This window comes from Budorcas taxicolor, chromosome 5 (assembly GCF_023091745.1).
Source record: "Budorcas taxicolor isolate Tak-1 chromosome 5, Takin1.1, whole genome shotgun sequence".
In the NCBI taxonomy this organism is placed as follows: Eukaryota; Metazoa; Chordata; class Mammalia; order Artiodactyla; family Bovidae; genus Budorcas; species Budorcas taxicolor.
In genome coordinates, this window is record NC_068914.1 from 31340834 (window position 1) to 31359996 (window position 19163).

A 19163-nucleotide genomic window follows, 5' to 3' on the forward strand; every position below is an offset into this window, starting at 1 on the left:
ACAGACTTGGATTACTGTGATATTGAATGGTTTGCCTTGGAAACAAACAGAGGTCATTCTGTCATTTTTGCGACTGAGCACACACGCTCCTAATACAGAGGGCAGATGTGCTCTTGAAAATAATCAAAAGTAATTCTACACTCAACAGTGTCTCTAAAACATTCAATGGATTCAATGGAGGATTCACGTATCAAAGGAGGATTTAGGAGGAACAGACATGAGACAGACAGTGGTCCAGTAGCAAAAGATAACAGTGCTGGAAGAGAGTTCCTCTTTCATCAGTCTTGTCGGGGCGTGGCTTGACTGCTGCCCACTAAGGGTCTGATGACATTCAGGATGGAACTGGCCTTGGACAGACACTGGGATAGCTGAGGAAGTCCTGAATCTTGCATTCCTGTGACAGAATCAGGCCTATCTACTAAGCTCTTTTGCAAGCAGATATTCAAACTCTGTCCCTGGGCCCTTTGCTATCAGAGAATCGCATAACAATACACTGAAAATGCCACCAATACAACACTGAGAACAAAAACTTATTTATTTGTTTAAATAAACAACTGCATAACAGTCTGAGTGCCATACAGTGAGCCAAGTGTGCCTCCAGTAAACAATCTCAGACTTTTATGGGAAATTATTGAGGAATGCCTCAGATTCAGAACTGTAATTATAACAAACTGGGTTTTTTGAGGAGGATTGGGGGGGGGGGGGGGTGGCCATTTTTCCTCCTTATCTAAAGAAGTCTAAAAGGAAATGCACCCAACATTAAATTCTATGTCTCAAAGTAACCAAACCTCAGTTGCTCATGTTAAACCCTAGTGATGTTTACTAGAGAACTTTATCACAGACAGGGAGGCATGTTTCCATTTTAACACCTTCTCTTTACTTGATTTTCTGGAAAAAAAAAATTATAAATGTACCCTGTAGGTATGTTACACGTAGTTTCAATTCCCAAATGAATTAGATCACCTAAAAATACAGAGCCTGGGTACTTCTGGGTCCAAATCTACACGTGATTTTAGAAATGCTTTAGGGACTTTAAAAATAAATCAACTTTGTCTTTTAGAAACAAAATTTGAAGTATTGATGGTTCGATAAAGGAAAATTAAAATATAAGCAGAGTATGCATTCTGACTAACAGTAAGCCCCAGTTATATTTGGGGCTGTATTAGTTCCTGGGCCCATTCTTCTCTAGCAAAATCAATCTGCTTGCTCTAGTAATGAAATACTTTTAAACTTAAGTCGTAAGTATTGAGTCCCTAACATAGATGGGTGTGTATACGCATGCACACACACAAAGATGAAATAATTCCTACTAGGCACACTACTTCAGAAATACAAAATATATCCCAGATACTACAGATGAAACACTTAAATTCTAACAAAATCTATAGTTGACATAATTTTATGATATCTCTATTGTATTACAATCTTTATCAGTAACAAAAATTGATAGCACATTAGGCTGCCTGACATCTGTCAAAATCACCACAGAAGGGATATTAGGAAAAGGTTGCGATCAGTATTTGGCAACTGTATCATTTGTGTTAGAATCACTTTACTAGTAGAGAAATTTCAAAGGAGATTTTAGATAATTTATAGGAATGGATAATAAAAAAATTCGTGGATCATATGTAAAATATTCACTGGGAATTTGCTGTACAACTCAAGGAACTTCAAATCAGGGCTCTGTGATAACCTAGAGGGGTGGGATGGGGTGTGAGATGAGAGGAAAGTTCAAGAGGGAGGAGACAGATATATACCTATGCCTGATTCATGTTTGAGGTATGGCAGAAACCAATACAATATTGCAAAGCAATTATCTTTCAACTGAAAATAAATAAACTTTTAAAACTTAGTGGAAAAAAGAAAAACAACTGTAATTATTCGGAGCCCATAGCCCTTTCTGAATTCAGAAGAGTTTCTGGAAGTCTACAGCCCCTCTACACTTTTCTTGCTATTGATTTGGGTATGTGCATTTTCCATTTTAAACCTCTTCAATGAGCCCTGTGACTAACAACTTATTCTCCAGGGTTGTGCTTCTATTTCACAAAGTCTTCAAACTTCTTTTTAGTATAAAGAGAGAAAAATTGCAGAAACAAAATACTTTTCTGAAGAAGAGGACAAACATGAAATAGGAATCAGCAGTATTCAGTGAGAACCCTTCATGTAAGAAAGTATTTGTGGCTTCAAAAGAGTAAAGATTGATTCCAATTAAAAAGCAGGTGCCCTTCAGATTTCTAGAAGTTAGATTTTTCTTAAAAAAAAAAAAAAAAAACTTTTCACTGGGAAGGGATAACACTTGGATGGTAATGGTAGTTATGATCTAGCCATTTCATTTCAAAAATCGTCTACTCAATTTACTTTATGCATAGAAACATAATATCCAGCACAAAGAACTTTTCATGTATTGTATTTCACTGATTATAAGATGTACATTTCAACACCAATGAAGTGGTGATGCATCTTAAAATTGAGAACGCTCAAAACTACAATATAATCAATCTGATTTTTGTATGACCATCTGGTGATGTCCATGTGTACAGTCTTCTCTTGTGTTGTTGGAAGAGGGTGTTTGCTATGACCAGTGCGTTCTCTTGGCAAAACTCTGTGAGCCTTTGCCCTGCTTCATTTTGTACTCCAAAGCCAAATTTGCCTCTTATTCCAGGTATCTCTTGACTTCCAACTTTTGCAGTCCCCTATAATGAAAAGATTGCCGGGAGAAATATCAATAACCTCAGATATGCAGATGACACCACCGTTATGGCAGAAAGTGAAGAGGAACTAAAAAGCCTCTTGATGAAAGTGAAAGAGGAGAGTGAAAAAGTTGGCTTAAAGCTCAACATTCAGAAAACGAAGATCATGGCATCCGGTCCCATCACTTCATGGGAAATAGACGGGGAAACAGTGGACACAGTGTCAGACTTTATTTTTGGGGGCTCCAAAATCACTGCAGATGGTGACTGCAGCCATGAAATTAAAAGACGCTTACTCCTTGGAAGAAAAGTTATGACCAACCTAGATAGTATATTCAAAAGCAGAGACATTACTTTGCCGACTAAGGTCCGTCTAGTCAAGGCTATGGTTTTTCCTGTGGTCATGTGTGGATGTGAGAGTTGGACTGTGAAGAAGGCTGAGCGCTGAAGAATTGATGCGTTTGAACTGTGGTGTTGGAGAAGACTCTCGAGAGTCCCTTGGACTGCAAGGAGATCCAACCAGTCCATTCTGAAGGAGATCAACCCTGGGATTTCTTTGGAAGGAATGATGCTAAAGCTGAAGCTCCAGTACTTTGGACACCTCATGCGAAGAATTGAGGTGAGACTCTGATGCTGGGAGAGATTGGGGGCAGGAGGAGAAGGGGATAACAGAGAATAAGATGCCTGGATGGCATTACTGACTCGATGGACGTGACTCTGAGTGAACTCCGGGAGATGGTGATGGACAGGGAGGCCTGGCGTGCTGCGATTCATGGGGTCGCAAAGAGTTGGACAGGACTGAGCGACTGAACTGAACTGATAATGAAAATGACATCTTTTTTGGGTGTTAGTTCTAGAAGGTCTTGTAGGTCTTCATAGAACTGTTCCACTTCAGCTTCTTCAGCATTACTGGTTGGGGCATAGACTTGGATTACTGTGATACTGAATGGTTTGCCTTGAAAACGAACTGAGATCATTCTGTCATTTTTGAGCCTGCACACAAGTACTGCATTTCGGACTAATTTGTTAACGATGAGGGCTACTCCATTTCTTCTAAGGGATCCTTGCCCACGGTAGTAGATATAATGGTCATCTGAGTTAAATTCACCCACTCCAGTCCATTTTAGTTCACTGATTCCTAAAATGCCAATGTTTACTCTTGCAACTCCTTTTGAGCACGTCCAATTAACCTTGATTCATGGACCTAATATTCCAGGTTCCAATGCAATATTGTTCTTTACAGTATCAGACTTTACTTCCATCACCAGCCACATCAACAACTGGGCATTGCTTTTGCTTTGCCTCTGTCTCTTCATTCTTTCCGAAGTTATTTCTCCATACTTCTCCATTAGCATACTGGGCAGCTACCAACCTCCGGAGTTCGTATTTCAGTGTCATACCTTTTTGTCTTTTCATACTGTTCATGGGGTTCTCAAGGCAAGAATACTGAAGTGGTGGTGAAGTAGTGTAGGAACAGAATTCCAGTTGAGCTATTTCAAATCCTAGAAGATGATGCTGTAAAAGTGCTGCACTCAATATGCTAGGAAATGTGGGAAACGCAGCAGTGGCCACAAGACTGCAAGAGGTCAGTTTTCATTCCAATCCCAAAGAAAGGTAATACCAAAGAATGTTGAAATTACCACACAATTTGCACTCATCTCACACGCTAGCAAAGTAATGTCTAAAGTTCTCCAAGCCAGGCTTGAACAGTACATGAACCATGAACTTCCAAATGTTCAAACTGGATTTAGAAAAGGCAAAGGAAGCAGAGATCAAATCGCCAACATCCGCTGGATCATCGAAAAAGCAAGAGAATTCCAGAAAAACATCTACCTCTGCTTTATGTACTATGCCAAAGCCTTTGACTGTGTGGATCATAACAGACTGTTGACAATTCTTAAAGAGATGGGAATACCACACCACCTTACCTGCCTCCTGAGAAATCTGTATGCAGGTCAAGAAGCGACAGTTAGAACCGGACATGGAAAAACAGACTGGTTTCAAATCGGGAAAGGTGTATGTCAAGATTATATATTGTCACCGTGCTTCTTTAACTTATATGCAGAGTACATCATGTGAAATGCCAGGCTGGAAGCACAAGCTCGAGTCAAGATTTACGGGAGAAATATTAATAACCTCAGATATGCAGATGACACCACCCTTATGGCAGAAAGTGAAGAACTAAAGAACCTCCTGATGAAAGTGAAAGAGCAAAGTGAAAAAGCTGGCTTAAAGCTCAACATTCAGAAAACTAAGATCATGGCATCCGGTCCCATCATTTCATGGCAAATAGATGGGGAAACAAGGGAAACAGTGAGAAACTTTATTTTGTGGGGGCTCCAAAATCACTGCAGATGGTGACTGCAGCCATAAAATTAAAAGATGCTTACTCCTTGGGAGAAGAGCTATGACCAATCTAGACAGCATATTAAAAAGCAGAGACATTACTTTGCCAACAAAGGTCTGTCTAGTCAAAGCTATGGTTTTTCCAGTAGTCATGTATGGATGTGAGAGTTGGACCATAAAGTTGAGTGTCGAAGAACTGATGCTTTTGAACTGTGGTATCGGAGAAGACTCTTGAGAGTCCCTTGGACTGCAAGGAGATCCAATCAGTCCATCCTAAAGGAAATGAGTCCTGAATATTCATTGGAAGGACTGATGCTAAAGCTGAAACTCTAATACTCTGGCCACCTGATGTGAAGAGCTGACTCACTGGAAAAGACCCTGATGCTGGGAAAGATTGAAGGCAGGAGGAGAAGGGACGACAGAGGATAAGCTGGTTGGATGGCATCACTGACTCAATGGACATGAGTTTGCGCAAGCTCTGGAAGTTGGTTATGGACAGAGAAGTCTGGGGTGCTGCAGTCCATGGGGTCACAAAGAATCGGACATGACTGAGCAACTGAACTGAACTGACTGAAAAACTACAATGAAGTACCACCCAATAAATCCTGAAGAGGGCATGGACAAAATGGAACCCTCTCACACTGTTGGTGGGAATGTAACCTGGAGCAGTCACTATGGAAAACAATATGGAGATTCCTCAAAAAACTAAAAATAAGAGTTGCCGTGATGATCCCACAATCCCACTTCTGGTCATATATCTGGATGAAAGTAGAATTTGAAAGGATACATGCTCCCCTACACTCTTTACAATATCCAAGACAGGGAAAACAACCTAAATGTCCATTAACAAATGAATGGAAACAGAAAATATGAGACCCCATGGACTGCAGCCTACCAGGCTCCTCTGTCCATGGGATTTTCCAGGCAAGAGTACTGGACTGGGGTGCCATTGCCTTCTCCAATGGTATATACAGACACGGTAAAATATTAACCATAAAAAAGAATGAAACAGTGCCATATGCAGTAACATGGATGGACCTAGAGATCACCATACTAAGCAAAGTAAGTTAGAGAAAAATACCACTTATATGTGGAATCTAAAATACAGCACACATGAACGTATCTATGAAACAGAAACAGACTCACAGACGCAGAGAACAACCCGTGCCTGACAAAGGGGAGAAGGAGGGAGGGGGAAGGACTGGGAGTTTGGGATCAGCAAATGCAAGCTGAACTATTATATATATTATGGATGAATAACTGGGCTCCCTGGTGGCTCAGATAGTAAAGAATCTGCCTGCAATGCAGGAGACCTGGGTTTGATCCTTGGGTTGGGAAGATCCCATGGAGAAGAGAATGGCAACCCTCTCTGGTATTCTTGCCTGGAGAAATCCATGGACAGGGAAGCCTGGGGGGCTATAGTCCATGGAGTCACAAGAGTCAGACACGACTGAGTAACTAACACGTTCACCTTCAACAAAAAACAACAAGGTCTTACTGTATAGTACAGCAAACTATGTTCAATGTCTTGTGATAAACCATAATGTAAAAGAATATGAAAAAGAATATATATATATAACCGAACCACTGTTGTACAGTACAAATTAAGACAACATTGTAAATCAACTATATTTCAATAAAATATTTTTTAAATGACAGGCTATAATGGCTCTTGGTCCTGTAGTGATCATGGTCGGTATAATTCCATTGTGCAAACTGAGACACAAAGGTCCATATTTTCATATGTCCTGTGACAAAACACTTCTAAAAGAGAAATATAAGTTTAAAATAATAATTCCAAATGACAAGAAAGTATGTGTCCTGATTTAAATAGCAGTGTTTTTTTCTTCCTGCATGCTGGATATGTTTCTAACATTCAATGAGATTACCCACAGTCAGTAACGCAGGACACAAATATAATTCAGATAAGCAGTACTTGTCCGTGACTAGTGATTCAAGTTGTCTAACACATAGTATAAAGCTTTCCCACTGGCCATCAGGGCTGCACACAATAGAATCTTAAATACATTCCCCAGCTTCTCTGTCAGTAGCTACTATTCTTACTGTCTTGCTAGTTAGGAATGAACTGTTCATGATGTACTGAACACCTGCTTCATCTGCTTCCCAAAGGATTCCCTCATGTTCGCTCCTGCTATTTTCTCGTGCACTGTGTGTGTGTGTGCGCGCGCGCACTCAGCTGTGTCTGATTCTTTTGTGGCCCCATGGACTATAGCCTGCCAGGCTCCTCTGCTCATGGGAGTCTCCAGGCAACAATACTGGAGGGGATTGCCATGCCCTCCTCCAGGGGATCTCTCCTCATACTGGAACTCAGCTGGTGAACTAGGCTTTGTCTAGTTCATGTTTTAGTTTTGTTTACTTTTCACTTGCGTGGACATTAAAAAAAAAAATCACAAAACCCCAAACTTTTGAGTATTATGTGCCTAGCACCTTAGAATTCAAATTTGCAATCTCTGCCTTATCCAACGAAAGGTCTGAAAGGTGCCTTAAGGTAGAAATTTTACCTTTGTAGACACATAGTAGGTATTTTCTAAACACGGGCTGAAATGAATACATCCTTTAAAACAAAAAAAAAACACTCTACTCACATTATGGCTTTGGGGGATGCTCTGCAAAAGCCAAATCTTAAAACAAAATGTCTTAAATTATATTGAATTAAGTAAATTTTATTATAGGTAACAGAAAATGTGGTGAACTTTTATTATGGTTTTTATATTTTCCTGTTTTCTGTGTATATTAATACTCAAGAGATGAGACAGACAATATCAATGAAGGTTTTTAGGGAATTTCTATTAGAAATAACAGTACAGTTTGCAGACATAGAATACATGCTATCAACAGTTTAGAGTTTTGACATCCAATGGAATTAATTCTCCTTAATTCTAAATGGAATTTTACAGAAAACCAGCAGCAACTCAGGAAGATGACCTTAAGAGATATTCTGTCCTTTCCTAAGCTTATGTCAATTAAACATATTAGTACTGGGTACATACCACACACTGTGGACTTGGAATACAAAGAGAAAATCAGAAACAGTCATGGCCTCCACCCTTAGAACTGAGTGTTCATCAATTTCCCCAAAGAAATAATGTAAAATTTACTAATGAACACAAATCTAGGGGACTGTAAGAAAGTGTCTTAGAATTCTCACTTCTTTGGAAGTTATTCTTCAGAAAAGCTATAAAGCTTTTTTAGGGAATTTAAAAATACTGGAGGAACTGGAAGGACTCCCATGATCATGGAGGGTGGTGGTTCTCTCAATGTGGTTCCCAAGGCAACAGCAGAGCTGGCCTCACCTGGAACCTTAAGAGAAACGGAAATTCTCAGGCCCCACCCCAGACCCACTGAATCAGAAACTCAGGCGATGAGACAGCAATCTGTGCTTTAACAAACCCTCCAGATAATTCTGATACTTAACTTTGAGAAGCACTGACAGAGTACAATCCACTACATGTCACAGAGAATTTTTAAAGGCCATTCAGCCAAAAAGAGATGAGAAAGTAAAAGTGTTAGGTCTGACTCTTTGTGACCCCATGGACTGTAGCCACCAGGCGCCTCTGTCCATGGAATTCTCCAGGCAAGAATACTGGAGTGCGTTGCCATTTCTTTCTCCAGGGGATCTTCCTGACCCAGGGATTGAACCCAGGTCTCCCACGTTGCAGGGAGACTTTATATGTACTGAGCCACCTGGGAAGCCCAAGAGACTCAGTTCATTCAGTTCAGTCGCTCAGTCGTGTCCGACTCTTTGCGACCCCATGAATCGCAGCACGCCAGGCCTCTCTGTCCATCACCATCTCCCGGAGTTCACTCAGACTCACGTCCATCGAGTCCGTGATGCCATCCAGCCATCTCATCCTCTGTCGTCCCCTTCTCCTCCTGCCCCCAATCCCTCCCAGCATCAGAGTCTTTTCCAATGAGTCAACTCTTCCCATGAGGTGGCCAAAGTACTGGAGTTTCAGCTTTAGCATCATTCCCTCCAAAGAAATCCCAGGGCTGATCTCCTTCAGAATGGACTGGTTGGATCTCCTTGCAGTCCAAGGGACTCTCAAGAGTCTTCTCCAACACCACAGCTCAAAAGCATCAACTCTTCGGTGCTCAGCTTTCTTCACAGTCCAACTCTCACATCCACACATGACCACTGGAAAAAGCATAGCCTTGACTAGATGGACCTTAGTGGGCAAAGTAATGTCTCTGCTTTTTAATATGCTATCTAGGTTGGTCATAAGTTTTCTTCCAAGGAGTAAGCGTCTTTTAATTTCATGGCTGCAGTCACCATCTGCAGTGATTTTGGAGCCCCCCAAAATAAAGGCTGACACTGTTTCCACTCTTTACCCATCGATTTCCCATGAAGTGATGGAACCAGATGCCATGATCTTCTAAACAGGGACTAAAACACAGGTTGCCTGTTGTCTAATCAAATTTTCTTCTACCATACCAAAACATGTATATTTTATTTGCCATGTTCTATCCTTGTGCACTTTTGAACCATGTATAAAAAGCTCAGAGAAAAAATTATTGGTTTGAAATATTTCATTCTCCATCCCCTCCCTTTTTCTAAAAATCTAAACCTCATCAGAGATTCAGATATTTTGGAAAATTAACCAATTTATTGCTAATGACAAACAACACCATTACTGTGCCCACAATATACATAAAAATATAGTACATACCAGGCGTTAGAGGAGATGTTTGTCTGTTTATTATCTGCCTGCTCTGCTAGGCTGCAAGACCCACGAGGGTGTTTTGTCTTCTTTGATTACTTCTATTTCTTTTACTTTAGAACAATGCCCAGCTCTGAGGCGGCACTCAAAAAGCACTCAATTTGAATCAACAAATAAATGAACTTCAATTTGACTTGACTATCACTTAAATTTGGGGATCTTGTTTGGCCAACTACATTTAAGTTATTAGAGACTTGGCCTTCGATGATTCTTGAACCCACATCACCTAGAAGGTATAATGTACCATACCTAACAGTTGACACTATTTTTTTCTGTAAAGGGCAAGACAGTAAACATCTTAGCTTTGCAGGGCATAACGTCTTTATTTCAACTACTCAGCTATGCCTCTCAGAGTCGGACACGACTGAAGCAACTTAGCATGCATGCATGCATTGGAGAAGGAAATGGCAACCCACTCCAGTATTCTTGCCTGAAGAATCCCAGGGACAGAGGAGCCTGGTGGGCTGCCATCTATAGGGTCGCACAGAGTCAGACACGACTGAAGCGACTTAGCAGCAGCAGCAGCAGCTATGTCTCTGAAGCAGGAAAGTAACCACAGACAATTTGTAAATGATGGATGTGGCTGCATCCCAATAAAACTTTCTTGACAAAAGCAGGCGCAGGCAGGGCAGATGTGGTCTGTGCTATGTGGTTTGCTGATCGCTGATCAAAGCAACAGAACTAACAACTATTATTACTGTTACATTTTAAAGACTAAGTTATCAGAGACAAATAAAAGGCTATAGTGAAGTGAAGTGAAGTTGCTCAGTCGTGTTCGACTCTTTGCGACCCCATGGACTGCAGCCTATCAGGCTCCTCTGTCCATGGGATTTTCCAGGCAACAGAGCTGGAGCGGATTGCCATTTCCTTCTCCAGGGGATCTTCCCGATCCAGCAATCAAACCCGGGTCTCCCGCATTGCAGGCAGACGCTTTACCGTGGGAGCTATCAGGGAAGTCCCAAAGGCTATAAGCAGCTCTCTAATACCTATTTTTAAAAAGAGCACATTAATGCTTATTACATAAAATCTATATCCTCTTAAGAAAATTAGGATAAGTTGTAGAGACTTAACGTCAGTTATTTACTTACTTAGAGGCCAGTTAACATAAAGTTCATTCCAGTATCTTTTAACATTTTTAAAACAGAGGTATAACCAAGATGGACATTAAAGAAAGCCTGCTTCCTTCACTTCACTGACCTTGTAAGTTTTGGGGGCAACGAAGTAGGAAAATGAGCATTACTTTATTAAATACAATTTACTCTGACACCCCAAAGCTATAAGGTTAATCTTCTCCACAGCATCCCAAAAAGCTTTAATAAGAAATATATCACTTTGTATTTCTCTTTAAAAAAATAAAGCATGCTTCCTTTGTAATTACAGCCAAAAGAAGACAGACCTGGCCCACCAGCCATACTGTGTGGTCCTGCAAACCTCAGCAGCTGACATGAGCAAGGATAAATCACTTGGTTCTGTTGCTGGGGAAAATGTCCTTTGGACATGGAGGGAAAGGAGAGAGCCAAGAGCTGAAAGTCACCCTCTGAAGCATTATTTTGTTGCCAGAATCATGGCTATTGTTATTGGCATTCACTTTTCGAAGAGAGAATGAATTATTTCGCTGTTGCTGACCTATCAGCTGACTTTTTTTCTTTGGTGAGTTCTGTGAACACACTTTCCCCTCCATCCCCTTTTTATGAAATATAATCACTGAGTGTGCTGGTCAGTGTACACTGTACTAGAAAACAATGGCTTAATATATCCCTGGCCTGGTTTAAGAAAGGAAAAGAATGCCTCTCTCTCGCATGCCTCCCTTGCAAACTGAGTTATATCAAGAATCAAAGAGAACCAGACTGACATAGAAACACAGGGACAAACAGTGTCTCCTCCCGGTTTCCCGGGCTATAGAAATGGGAACTAACCTACTCATTCATCTTTCCCTCTTCACACTAATCCTACCTCCAAATTTTAATCAAGGAAGAAGACAGGATTGGGATTGACACAGATACACTATTGTTACTATGTATAAAATTAATAACTAATGAGAACCCACTGTATAACCCAGGGAACTCTACTCCATGCTCTGCGGTGACCTAAATGGGAAGGAAACCCAAAAAAAAGAGCGGACATATGTAGACACATAGCTTATTCACTCTGCTGTAGCGCAGACACTAACACAACACTACAAAACTCGATACTCCAATAAAACCTTTACAAAGGAAGAAGGTAGGTGCTTTTCTTACCCTGTCCTCTTTGGAAGGCAGATCTCTAGGGATGACTTTGTTATCTAAAAGATTTGAGCTGTCTTAGTTCTCAAAATGCTGACAGGGCTCATAAAATAATTTTTAAGAAAACATTTATAAACTGTGAGCCACCTCACAAATGTTGACCCGTTTTATTTCATTGTTTTGAGTCTCTGCCCACTCTAAATCATAATATTTGATGTAATTAGGTCACATTTTATGGATATAAGCAAAAAAAAGAATAAGTGTCAGTAGGAAAACAACCGCTCATGGATAAATGAATTAAATGTTGCCTTCTTCACCACTGTCAGCAAACCTTTCAGAGGCACTAACCAACGGGGAAGGTCAATTTGGATAGTTATAAACATATGACAAAGGAATTAGCTCTAGTCCATGTAGATGCAAAAGAAAAAAATAGCATTGCCACATAATCCTTCCCACTTTTCTCTCTTTCTTTGGCCCCTCTCTTCCGCCTGGGGTAACATACCTGCCCCAAAATAGAAAAGAATTGTGGAAAAATATAAACTTCTACTCAAACACTAGGATATCATGGGGTGAAAAGGGACAGAATTATCATCCACTCCATACTAGAGGTTTCCTTCCATCTCCTAACTCCTTGGATCTTGTGAAGACATTAGGTTACATGGCAAAGGAGACTTAAGGTTGCAGATGGAATCATGGTTATTATTAGCTGGATTTTACAAACAGTGAGACCAGGACTTCCCTAGTGGTCCAATGCCTACAACTCTGCACTCCCAAAGCAGGGGGCCCGGGTTTGGTCCCTGGTCAGGGAAGTAGATCTTACCTGCTGCAACTGAGATTTCACATTCTACAACTAAAGATCTCACAGGCCATAATTAAGACCCGGAGCAGCTAATTAAATAAACAATTAAAATATTTTTGTAAATAAGGAGATTATCTTGGATTATCTAAATGGCCTCAATATAACCACAGGTCCTTTAGAGGGAAGCAGAAGGGGAGAGTCAGAGGGAGATGTTGACTATAGGGGGAAAAAAGACTTTAAGGGTGGATGAGTGGTATTATGAGTCAAGAAATATAGGTGGCCTTTTGGAACCAGAAAAGGCAAGAAAATGAATTCTCCTCTAAAGACTCCACTAGGGAATGCAGTCCTGCCAACACCTTGATTTTAGCCCAGTGAGGCCCATGAGGGAAATGTGACCTATAAAACCATAAGATGACAAAATTTGTGTTGTTTTAAGCCACTTGGTTTGTGGTGACATGATACAGCAGCAGTAGAAAACTAACATATTAGACAATTATGATATAGCAATTCTTTTCTTTTTTTTTTGGCCATACATTGGAGCATATTGGATCTTAGTTCCCCAACCAGGGATCGAACTCGCATCCCCTGCAGAAGAAGAGTGGAATCTTAACCACTGGACCACCAGGGATGTCCCTAATATATCAATTCTTACATAACTGTATGAATCAGGTACCATTATTGTTCCCATTTCACAGAGGAAGATGCTGAGACAAGAGAAGTTAATGACCTTCCCAGGGTCACAGAGCAGGGCCAGAATTCCAGCCCAGGTAATCAGGCTCTAGCAACCATACTGCCAGCCAATAGTTAACGCTGTGAAAGATATGATGGTGCAGAGAACACCTCATGGACAAGTACATCCCTGTGGCTAAAATTTAAAGTTTTATGATGAAGAGTCACTGAAGACTAGAGTCATCAATGTGGTCATCAAAGGAAGGAAGTGAAGTGGGTTGTTACAACAATCAGGAATGTGGATATATTAGAATAGGTCATAACAGGAGACAAGAGAAAATCTAATTTAAGGCCTGACTGAATCTGAGAGAGACCAAACAAGAACGCCCTTATAAGATCTCTCAAGATGAGTCCAGCTTTCTCATTTCTTCCAGACCATCCATTCCCTCCATCTGCTGTAATGAACTTCCTTCCCATGGTTCAGTTCTTAGGAAGTTACCCCTGTTCCCCTTCAAGGTTCCTCCAGCTCCCAGCGTCTTTGCCATGATTCCCTACATCCTTCTCCGGGAACTGTGGTCCAGAAGGGGACACTGTAATGAGCACCAGGCGGAGACATCTGGATTTGACAAAGCAGGCCTTCTTACCCGAGATAAGAATACAGATGCGAACTAAAGATTTCATTGTTTTCATTTCATTGTTTTCCCCTCAATGGTCAATAAATAAAATAGAATGTTTAACAATAAACAAATATAGGAAGAATACTGTCACTTTTAGAAAAAAGTGATCCTTTTAAAATGCAAGTGATACTGGTAAATGAATAAACAACTTATTCCCTAAAAATGGCACTGCATTCATTATACCTGAGTAACAGTTTAAAACCCTTCACAAAGCTTCAAAAATCACACAATAGCTACTGATATAAACATTAAAACTAGTATTCAATTACATCTTTTAATAAATATATAGCCTCATCAGGTATTAACTTGAAAATGAAATTTATCTTTGGCAGAAAAATTAGGGGGAGAAGGTATATGCCAGAACACTGAGAGACTATTTATTATACTATAAAATCACCATTATTAAAACATTCATTTTCTATGCTTAAGAAATTTAAAATTTTCAATCATAAAACAGTATTTTTCCCAACTGACAACTGAAATAGTATTTACTTGTTTTTAAGTGGACAAAACATAAATTTAACATCATTCAATTTTTTAACAGATTGCTTATAATTGTAATTTTATTAAGCTCTTAACAAAAGAGATTTTGAAATATTTGCCCATATAACACCTTGAACTAGCTAAATTCTCCTGCCTTAGTTTATTAGGCAGCATTGAGAATCAAAGGCATTTTTATGGTATGAATATTTTATAGCAAAGATGATACTCAATACCTGCATGGAGTTTTGTTGTCATGGGGACCATCTAGGAGAAACCATTTAAATGCCAGAATTTCAACCCCCCTGGAACATTGCCTTCAGGTCTGGCTTTACTTACAACTTGGAAATCAAAACTGTAGCGACTGTCTTTTTTTTAAAAATGTACAATCCATCTGCTTAAAAAAAAAAGTATTGACTTCACTCTTTGAAAAGTCTTAAATTTCCTTTCCATGACAAATTTTGATGGTAGAACATACCAAATGGGGGGATACTGCTGCCTAGCAGGTCGTCATGGCAACTAAAGTACACATACACACACACACACACACACACACACACACACACATTGTGAGCCTGCACTAAAGCTAACATGATAAGACCACAGCTGAGAAGTCTGGCATGTATTTTCACTGATGCTGTCTCCTTTTTTATTTCTGTTGGTATTTTAAAAGAAATCCATCTAACTTCATCTTTTCCTTAAAGCTCACCCACAAATCATCATCAAAATAACAGATAATTTTGCCCAAAATCAAAAGGCATCAGAGAAATGAAAATGCAAGTGGGGAAAAGGGGAGAGGCCTTCATTTTCAATTAGTTGGAAGCCTGTGTGCGCCATGCTATCAGCTGGCCTGATAGTCAAACTCCAGCCCACAGAAGCATCATAGCCAGGCTCCTACTAAGAGACTGGGAGACTGTGTTTTCTTAAGAAATCAGATATTATTAAGTCCTCCTCAGTTTGATTCCAAGCAACCTTATTTGAGCCTGTCTCTAACTACACTGTTGCATGAACTCTGCATTCCAGCCAAATCTGCCTGCTTGTCATTCCATACACATGCTGCATGTCCTTCTGACCTTCCCTCACTATACCCACCACCTGAACACTCTCTGAGCCTTTGTCCTACAGGGAGTAAAATGATCTATAAAACCATGACTAACACCCAGAAATCCCTTACATTTCTATATATTAATGATTAAAATTTAGAAAGTTAAGGAAAAATCCAATTCACCATTGCAACAAAAAATAATAATAAAATACCTAGGGATAAAACTACCTAAAGGGACAAAAGCCCTGTATGAAGAAAATTATAAAGACACTGATGAAAGAAATCAAAGATGACACAAACAGATGGAGAGATATTTCATGTTCTTGGATTGGAAGAATATTGTGAAAATGTAATCTACAAATTCAATGTAGATTAATTCAAAGTAATCTACAGATTCAATGCAATCCCTATCAAACTACCAATGCTAGTTTTCAAAGAACTATAACCAAAAAAAAAAAAATCACAATTTGTATGGAAATACAAAAGACCTCAAATAGCCAAAGCAATTTTGAGAAAGAAGAATGGAGCTAGATGGATCAATCTTCCTGACTTCTGACTATACTACAAAGCTACAGTCATTAAGACAGCATGACACTGGCACAAAAACAGAAATACAGAACAATGGAATAAGCTGAAAGCCCAGAGATAAACCCATGCACCTGTGGCCACTGTATCGCTGCAAAGGAGGGAAGAATATACAACAGAGAAAGGACAGCCTCTTCAATAAGTAGTGCTGGGAAAACTGGACAGCTACGTGTAAAAGAATGAAACTAGAACACCTTTTAACACCTTATACAAAAATAAACTCAAAATGGATTAAAGATATAAATGTAAGGCCAGAAATGATAAAGCTCTTAGAGGAAAACATAGGCAGTATACTCTGACATACATCACAGCAAGATCCTCTTTGACCCACCTCCTACAGTAATGGGAAAAAAAAAATTAACAAATGGGACTTAATTAAACTTGAAAGTTTTCGCACACCAAAGGAAACAATAAACAAGATTAAAAGACAACCCTCAAAATGGGAGAAAATAATTGCAAACAAAACAACTGATGAAAGGATTGATCTCCAAAATATACAGACAGCTCATGCAGCTCAATACCAGAAAAGCAAACAACCCAAACCAAAAAAATGGGCAGAAGACCTAAACAGACATTTCTTCAAAGAAGACATACAGATGGTCAAAAACACATGACAAGGTGTTCAACATCACTCATTATTAGAGAAATGCAAATCACAACTACAATGGGCTATCACCTCATACCAAGAATGACCATCATTTAAAAGTCTACAAAAATGTTGGAGAGAATGTGGAGAAAAGGGAACCCTCTGCACTGCTAGTAGGAATATAAACTGATAAGCCACTACAGAGAACAGTATGGAGATTTCTTTAAAAACTAGGAATAAAACTACCATATGATTCAACAATCCCACTACTGGGCATATACCCTGAGAAAACCGTAGCTGAAAGAGACACATGTAACCCATGTTCACTGCAGCACTATTTACAATAGCTAGGACATGGAAGCAACCTAGATGTCCATGACAAATGAATGGATACAGAAATTGTGGTACCTATGTACAGCTATAAAAGAGAACACATTTGAGGTAGATGAACCTAGAGCCTACTGTACAGAGTGAACTAAGTCAGAAAGAGAAAGACAAATATTGTATATCAATGCTTGTGTACAGAATCTAGAAGAATGGTACTGATGGGCCTGTTTTCTGGGCAGGAAGGGAGTCCCAGACATAGAGAACAGACTGTGAACACAGCAAGGGAAGGAGAGGGTGAGACGAATTAAGAGAGTAGCATGAAAACATATACACTGTCATGTGTAAAACAGATTCCCAGTGGGAGTTTGCCATGCGACACAGGGAAGGTACCCGTGTGCTCTTTGACAGCCTAGAGGGGTGGGATGCGGTGGGAGATTCAAGAGGGAGGGGACATACGGCTGTGGCTGACTCATGTCGATGTATGGCAGAAACCAGCACAATACCGTAAAGCACTCCACTCAAAACTAAAGAAAAACCATGACCAATCCCCACCCAGCAAAAGCACCTGTGTTTTCCAATATCTGTTTATTTATTTGGTGGCACTGGGTATTACCTGTAGCACGCAGGATCTAAATCTTTGTTGGGTCATGCAGGATCTTTAGCTGCAGCATGTGGGGTCTTTTTTTTTCTTTTCTAGTTTCGGCATCTGAACTCTTAGTTGCGGCATGTGGGGTCTAGTTCCCTGCCCAGGGATTGAACCTAGGCCCCCTGCATTGGGAGTGCAGAATCGTAACCACTGGACCACCAGGAAAATCACCAAAAGTGCCTTCTGAATTGATGTAACTATCTTATTTATATTGCCTATTTGATATTAACTTTTTGCCTTCCAGAGTATTCAGGGGTCTACTTCACTTCTCCCTGACACTGACCATTTAGGAAGGGGGTTATATTTTGTGATCTAATAGCTAGTTCTTCAGTTACTTGGACAACAACAGTAGAAGGGACCATAGAAAATTAAGGAATATTGATACCAACCAGCATCTACTAATACCTTTGAGCAGGTCATGCCAGAGTTGTATGAGACAGAAATTTAAAAAAAAAATCTTACGGGTAACCTCATGGCAGAGATGAACAACTCTTGAAAACACCACTGAGATATAATTTATTCATGTGGTAACACTCACTGGTGTCAGGAAATCCTTAAAACACTCCATAGTAGCTAGATATACCACAATTCTCTCTAAAGATAATGATTAAAGATATTTTTCTCCTAAATTTTTTTCCAGACACCTTTCTGACAAAATGCATATACACAAAATGAAGTATGATACTTGGGCATGAAGTAATATTGCATCTAGAAAGAAAAAAAAATAGAAGTTTTCAAAGTGACTACCTCGGCCACTTGGAACATTAACTTGGAAACTTTTATTTAAGGCTACAATAAAATTGAATATCCAAACTTTAATGGCTCATTTAATAACAGAAAAAGTTACAGTTCTGTCAAGTCCAAAAATATGTCTTTCATTTTTCTTGTATTACAACTGCTTACCAGACATCACCACCAACTACTTCAAATGTAACAAGTCCAAAGCTTAAATGATGATCCATTCCATTCCCACACATACAAAATAAAAACAAAACTACTCCTTCACTCCTATTTCCTGTTCCAGTTAAAAGTGCCAGTAACTGTGCTCACTCAAACTAGAAGCCATTGAGTCAGCACTGACTTGCTTCTCAGCCTCAAATCCTAAATTCAACAACTTCAGTAGGGAAACAATATCAGGTAAAACAAACAGCATGGATTTAAATATCAGGGCTTCTTATTAACTATAAAACCCTTGGAAAACACATTTAATCTTATTAACTCTCAATGAGACTCTGACTCATGTAAGATTTTTTAAAAATAAATAAATAGGTTTTGAGATAGATTTCTATTATCCTATTATTATTCTCTTGGAATTCACAAAACATGCTATCAGATTCAAGGTGATGGGAAAT

General features: G+C 39.6%; 1 protein-coding gene and 1 non-coding gene across 2 annotated transcripts in view; both read right to left on the bottom strand.

Annotated features, from left to right (window-relative positions):
* The window catches only part of BICC1 (BicC family RNA binding protein 1), a 347766-nt gene that overhangs the window by 105277 nt on the left and 223326 nt on the right, over window positions 1-19163 (bottom strand). The window lies entirely within an intron of this gene.
* Window positions 17904-17976, bottom strand: TRNAG-CCC (transfer RNA glycine (anticodon CCC)). Its single transcript has one exon. It is a non-coding gene; the product is annotated as a tRNA-Gly (tRNA).